This window comes from Lingula anatina, chromosome 9, assembly GCF_051362555.1.
Source record: "Lingula anatina isolate TDL-2025a chromosome 9, LinAna3.0, whole genome shotgun sequence".
Classification (NCBI taxonomy): domain Eukaryota; kingdom Metazoa; phylum Brachiopoda; class Lingulata; order Lingulida; family Lingulidae; genus Lingula; species Lingula anatina.
In genome coordinates this window covers 17,591,519-17,598,563 of record NC_141775.1, presented here as the reverse complement: position 1 = coordinate 17,598,563, position 7,045 = coordinate 17,591,519, and the positions used below count along the sequence as shown (strand labels likewise).

Below are 7,045 nucleotides of genomic sequence, written 5' to 3'. Positions count from 1 at the left end.
GACAGTGGGGCAGGTGAGTTAAATGTTGTGTTGGTTCCATATAATGAACTGAACAAGTCTGAACTTTTGATCATCCTGATCACCCTTTCCTCATTTAAACATAAGTCGTAGTAAGAAACAGGTTCCAGCTGTTTTAAAATAAATATCCATGTAGCATTTATCCTTAAAACATTTCCATAAACATTGATACATCAACGGCACACCCCCAGACAACCCCAAGACACACTCCTTAAATGGAGGTCCACCATGATGTAAAGCATTCTGTAAGACCATTTATATTTCATATCATACATTTTCCTCTGTTTTATTTTGTCTCTAGCAATAATATGATTTTTCTGCATGAGGGCATTGCCTGGTGAAATTGCTCTGGATTTTCTTCTGGTGTGACAGGTAGGTTAGTCTGCTTGGGACTGCGATCAAAACCAATTACTGGGCACAGGTGACATTTGTTCCATATAGATCACTTGAAATGGAACAACTAGAAAAATCAAAACAAGGACACGTGATATACCTGCATGGTTTACTTTGCCTTGTCTAGAGCAAAGTTTGCCATGTTTAATTTATGTACAGGACATACAGGGGGTACTTAATTATACAAATTATATGGGACCCAGCACTACCATTCCTGTCACACCAGCACTGTACGGTATGAATGATCACAAAGCCACCGCATTCCTAAACCCACGTGTCTTTGGTTAGCTCTGATAATTCAGTTCGTTTGCAAAAGAGGAAGTCTGCAGATGCAGCAAATATTTTAGGGTGACCCTAATGCAACTTGTAGACTAATACAAAAAAAGTTACGCCTACTGTTGCATTGGTTGTACTTGAGGTAGCATAATCATGTTGAGATTAAAATGAGTGGTCAAGTTTCCTTCCAGTCATTGGATGCATTGCTCCGCGTTAAGGTTCTAGTTGACCAATACCAGTTATAGAAGCCAATACACCCATCCCATACCATGGATTATGTGGAGTGCTATATGTTGACACGGGGCGGGAATGTGGAAATACTTTCCAACAGCTGTTTTCTAAACCTATATGCCATTGAGGGTGGATCAGCTTTGCCTACCCAGTCTATATGCATTGGCTGAGCGTGGGGTAGCATAATCATGTTGGAACATAAATGGTGGCCCGGTCCCCTAAGGTTCCTTTATGCGTCCATTAATTATGACAAAGCTTGTGAGAATTGTCCAGTTGTTGGCTGGTGCCCATGACCGAGTTTGAAAATACCATCTGACTCAATGTTAACTCTTCCTGGCAGTGGTTTCCTAACAGCAACCTTGACGAAATGACAATGACTTTTGCAGGCGTCTTCTGATGGTAAACTCAGGTACAAACTTTGGTCTATTCTTGCTAAATATCATTCAATGTTTTCTGTGAGAATGGCATCTTGGCATTCTCTCTTCTCTTAGTGTATTTTCTTTCGGTCATCCTTACTCAGGCAGAATTGCCCCTATGCCTGTAGGGTTATTGGATATTGTTTAACCCTATGAACAGCTATCATGGCAAAACCCTTTCTTCACAAATTCGGCGGGTCAAAACCCCCTTCTTTGTTTGCCCGTCACTAAGAACCACGCATTGAAAATGGGTATGCCAAGGGTCACACTAGGTAGGTTAATGTCCTAATTTAGACGATGATCAGTTGCCCACACGTTAGTCAAAAGTACAATTAAACCTACGGGTACCTTTGTAGCAATGTGCGTAAATGTGGGAGGGGTGACTGCTTTTGCTACGGTGAGTATACAGCTAACTTTAAGAATTAGAAACAGAATACCAATAGGAAATAAAGTGTATTGGTTGTATTGAGGCTGTCAGTAGCTCTTTCCCTCATATATCTTGCCTTTGTTGAAAAACATATTGACACGCTGCACTTTGAAAGTAGAATAAATGGTATACATTATGTGCCGACCAAAAGCCGATCACTGAGCGACCATTCAGCAGCAAAAGCCTGGTGTGTGCCTCATTTCTACTTCCATTGATCCACCAACCTCCGCTGCGTCTTTTGTACGTTTTGTTTTTAGCGATCATGGGGATCCATGGGGTGTGTGAACGTCCTATGTACCACCTGGCAAGTATGAAAATGAGTCTAAATAATGAAAGTAAAGTTGATCAATTTCCTTTTATACATTTTACAAAAAAGAAACAATAAAATCATATGCAACTTAAAAGTTTATTTACAACCTCCAATTATGAGATGTTTTCATTAGGTGTGAATTTGGAAAAGGGAGCGTATGATGAATTGATCACCGAAGCCAAACAGAAGGGATTAAACCACGAGACAGTATATTTTACTCACACCAATATGACAATCAAAGGTGAAAAACACAAAGTCCCAGGTGAGTTTATTAAGATTTACATTTTGCCAAATACTAATGAATCTCTTTGGAAAATTTCAGCCTTGCTGCAAAATTTTGCAAATGTTTGCAATATCGCTGCCAACTTAAATTCTTTCTTTCAAACTTGCAAAATCATTGTTAGGTTCAATGACCCCAGAAGTGCCAGAACCTGGGTAACCAGCAAAGGATTCCAGTTGGTTTTGCTGGAGAATCGAAGCATTTCTTGTATCCCATCGTGGTCAAATTTTGACATGTTGCAGAATGCCTGCTGGAAGTGTGTGTGTGTGTGTGTGTGTGTGTGTGTGTGTGTGCAAGATAATATGGCTTCAGGCATCAGATTAATCCGTGTTAAGAAAGCATTCCAAGCCCATGTTTTTAGAACATTGTTCCTCCTGAAACATACTGGTATTGTAGCATTTTGCTGTAACATTTTGGGGTCAACTCCATGCCTTAACATAAAGGAACACTTGATCCCAGTTATCGTCTGCTGACTGATCTGTTGCAGAAACACAATATTCTGATGGCACATCCATCTTTGGGCTCTGATATTAACCTTACTGAGCACCTGTAGCATGAATTTGAGTGTGCAGTGCAGAGTAAAAATAAAGTTCTTATTATATGTACGAACTCCGCTAGTATCTTTAAAAATAATGGAATAACTTTGCCGTACATACATGTATGAAGGCATGCCGTATGAAGAAAATTGATCTATGCGGCACACACGCTATTAAAGATGTGGCCTTTCACGATGGGCATCTCCACGACTGCTTTGTAGGGTATATATCATTTGTCATGTAAGGTATAGAAGCTTGTATAAAATTAACTCTTCATTTAAATTTACACCAGTGAAGCGATCATTTGTAAATAAAGGAACATAAAACTGGGGATGGGACAACCTTATTAACCAATGTTATTGTGCATTCGGTGCATTTTGTCATACGTTCCTCTTATGTTTTGCTTCAGGTGTCCACACTGACATACAGAATATTGCAGCCCACGAAAAGACATCTAGTTTACCGCAAGCTGACCAAATTGATACCTCTAATGTCCACGACAAAGCAGTAACTTTGGTATCTCAAAGGGAGGTATACTCGTATCATCTGAAGAAGAAACTATTGGCTATTGCTGCACATAAGCTTGCAGCTCGACGTTGTTTGTTGCATAATATTATGTTAAGATTTCTTACCAATCAATCCCAAGTTCGAAACTGCAATCCGATTTATAAGCTCTGCATGACGTGTATTTCACAACCCCTCCGACTCATTCGTTACCTGGTGAGGGAGTTTTTATACAAACGAGCAAAGTGTTTTTCTGGAAATGGACACCCCATATATAAAGGTGATGGCGCTCTCTGCAACCCAGAGAACATTTGCAGTACTGTGTATGCAGTTCCTTTCTTCGATCAACAGGGAAATGGTCCACCTTTCCAAAGGCGAGAAGAATTACATTCTGAAGCTGTAAGATTATCGACCTTTGCAAATATGCCCGGTTTTGTCCCCGTGCCAGCCACGCGACTTGCACGCGCTGGATTCTACCATTCTGGAGAAAGAGATGAAGTTGTTTGCTTTAGCTGTGGTGGACGACTGAGGGAGTGGGCTCGTGGGGATGACCCTGCTGTACGACATCGTGCTTTCAACCCAGAGTGTCCATTGATGAGAGGGACTGACACAGAAAATATCCCAATTCTTCCAACAAATGATGCTGTTTTCAATGAGAATATAGACCCTTTCCCAAACTTAGCAAATGCCACGCCTACACCACGTGACCATAATGGCAATGTGTCCTCACTACTGTCAAGTCAACAAGCAATATCTAGGCCAGTTGACAACAGTTCACCAGAGGTCGCCAACCCGCAAATCATGTCACTGGAAAGTAGCACACTGACTCATGCTGGTGTTGCTAGTGATGAACCCTTTAACGAGAACATATCTGTCCATTGCGCCCATGAGAACTGGGAGTTAATATATTCTGAACAAAGTGAGTCTGTCTGTATCCTAACGTGCAACTGTCCTTTTTTATTTATTTTTGCACACAGACGGAACAATAGGGCAAGAACTAAGATTTTGTTTCCTACCAAAATAAATGTAAATATGCTCGACGTTCTAAGAAATATGACCTTAACACATTTAAAGGCTTCCAAAATCTTTAAATTGTTACTAGAATGAAAAATAGCAATAAACATGCTTATAAAACGTTTCTTTTTAAGGTAACCAACAAATGCAGGACATTATTTCCACCTACCCGTCCGACCTTAGACAGGGGGTTGAGAACAACCCCAACCAAGTGCCAGGAAGGCCTCTTTCTGCACAAGAAACACAGAGTTCCATTGTACCTGGAAACATAACAGGAACAGAGAGTAAGCATGAGTTGACGATGATTCTTAAAAATAGTGGTTGCAAATAATGACACACTAAAATGTTTTGTGGCCAATTTCGATGCCAAAAGACTAAATGTTTTACAGGAAAGTAAACAACTAATTTTTATTTTATACTACAGCCTTATCTAGGTCAGTTGACATCAGTTCACCAGAGGTCGCCAACCGGCAGATGATGTCACAGGAAAGTAGCACACTGACTCATGCTGGTGTTGCTAGTGATGTACCCTCGAGCGAGAACACATCTGCCAATTGTGACCCTGAGGACTTCGAATATATAGATTCTGTACAACGTGAGTCTGTCTGTATCCTTACGTTCTACTATCGAATTAAATTTTGCACATAGACGAAATAATAGGGCATGCACTAAGATTTTGTTTCCTACTAAAATAAATGTAAATATACTCGACGTTCAGGGAAGTATGGCCTTAACACATCTTAAAAGCCTTCAAAATCTTTGAATTGTCATAGAATGAAAAATTGCAATAAACACATTTATAAAACGTTTATTTCAGTTGAACAACAAACGCAAGGAAATCATTCCACCTGCCCGTCCGAACTTAGACAGGAAAATGAGGACAACGCCAACCAAATGTCAGGAAGGTCTCTATCTACACAAGAAAGACAAAGTCCCATTGTACCAGGAAACACAACAGGACCAGAAAGTTAGCATGAGTTGACGATGATTCTTAGTGCAACTATCCTTATTTCTTCAATTGTGTACATAGACGGAACAAAAGGGCAAGCGCCTTCCATTATTTGTCAAAATAGCCCATCAAACATAAAAAGGGACACAATGTAACGGGCTGCATGATTTTGTTTTCTACCAAAATAATTGTTAAATCGCTAGACGTTCTAAGAAATATGACCTTAACACATTTTAAAGGCATCTAAAATCATTGAATTGTTACTAGAATGAAAAATAACAATAAACATGTTTATAAAACGTTTCTTTTTAAGGTAACCAACAAATGCAGGACATTATTTCCACCTACCCGTCCGACCTTAGACAGGGGGTTGAGAACAACCCCAACCAAGTGCCAGGAAGGCCTCTTTCTGCACAAGAAACACAAAGTCCCATTATACCAGGAAACATAGCAGGAACAGAGAGTAAGCATGAGTTGACGATGATTCTTAAAAAATAGTGGTTGCAAATAATGACACACTAAAATGTTTTGTGGCCAATTTCGATGCCAAAAGACTAAATGTTTTACAGGAAAGTAAACAACTAATTTTTATTTTATACTACAGCCTTATCTAGGTCAGTTGACATCAGTTCACCAAAGGTCGCCAACCGGCAGATGATGTCACAGGAAAGTAGCACACTGACTCATGCTGGTGTTGCTAGTGATGTACCCTCGAGCGAGAACACATCTGCCAATTGTGACCCTGAGGACTTCGAATATATAGATTCTGTACAACGTGAGTCTGTCTGTATCCTTACGTTCTACTATCGAATTAAATTTTGCACATAGACGAAATAATAGGGCATGCACTAAGATTTTGTTTCCTACTAAAATAAATGTAAATATACTCGACGTTCAGGGAAGTATGGCCTTAACACATCTTAAAAGCCTTCAAAATCTTTGAATTGTCATAGAATGAAAAATTGCAATAAACACATTTATAAAACGTTTATTTCAGTTGAACAACAAACGCAAGGAAATCATTCCACCTGCCCGTCCGAACTTAGACAGGAAAATGAGGACAACGCCAACCAAATGTCAGGAAGGTCTCTATCTACACAAGAAAGACAAAGTCCCATTGTACCAGGAAACACAACAGGACCAGAAAGTTAGCATGAGTTGGCAATGATTCTTAGTGCAACTATCCTTATTTCTTCAAGTGTGTACATAGACGGAACAAAAGGGCAAGCGCCTTCCATTATTTGTCAAAATAGCCCATCAAACATAAAAAGGGACACAATGTAACGGGCTGCATGATTTTGTTTTCTACCAAAATAATTGTTAAATCGCTAGACGTTCTAAGAAATATGACCTTAACACATTTTAAAGGCATCTAAAATCATTGAATTGTTACTAGAATGAAAAATAACAATAAACATGTTTATAAAACGTTTCTTTTTAAGGTAACCAACAAATGCAGGACATTATTTCCACCTACCCGTCCGACCTTAGACAGGGGGTTGAGAACAACCCCAACCAAGTGCCAGGAAGGCCTCTTTCTGCACAAGAAACACAAAGTCCCATTATACCAGGAAACATAGCAGGAACAGAGAGTAAGCATGAGTTGACGATGATTCTTAAAAAATAGTGGTTGCAAATAATGACACACTAAAATGTTTTGTGGCCAATTTCGATGCCAAAAGACTAAATGT

At 39.6% G+C, this 7,045-nt stretch overlaps 1 long non-coding RNA gene across 1 annotated transcript; it reads left to right on the top strand.

Moving 5' to 3' along the window:
- The first annotated feature begins 6,357 nt into the window (after positions 1 to 6,357).
- Positions 6,358 to 6,939, top strand: LOC147760022 (uncharacterized). The gene is made up of 2 exons (XR_015331038.1): positions 6,358 to 6,501; positions 6,797 to 6,939. It is a non-coding gene; the product is annotated as an uncharacterized LOC147760022 (long non-coding RNA).
- The last annotated feature ends 106 nt before the right edge of the window (positions 6,940 to 7,045 follow it).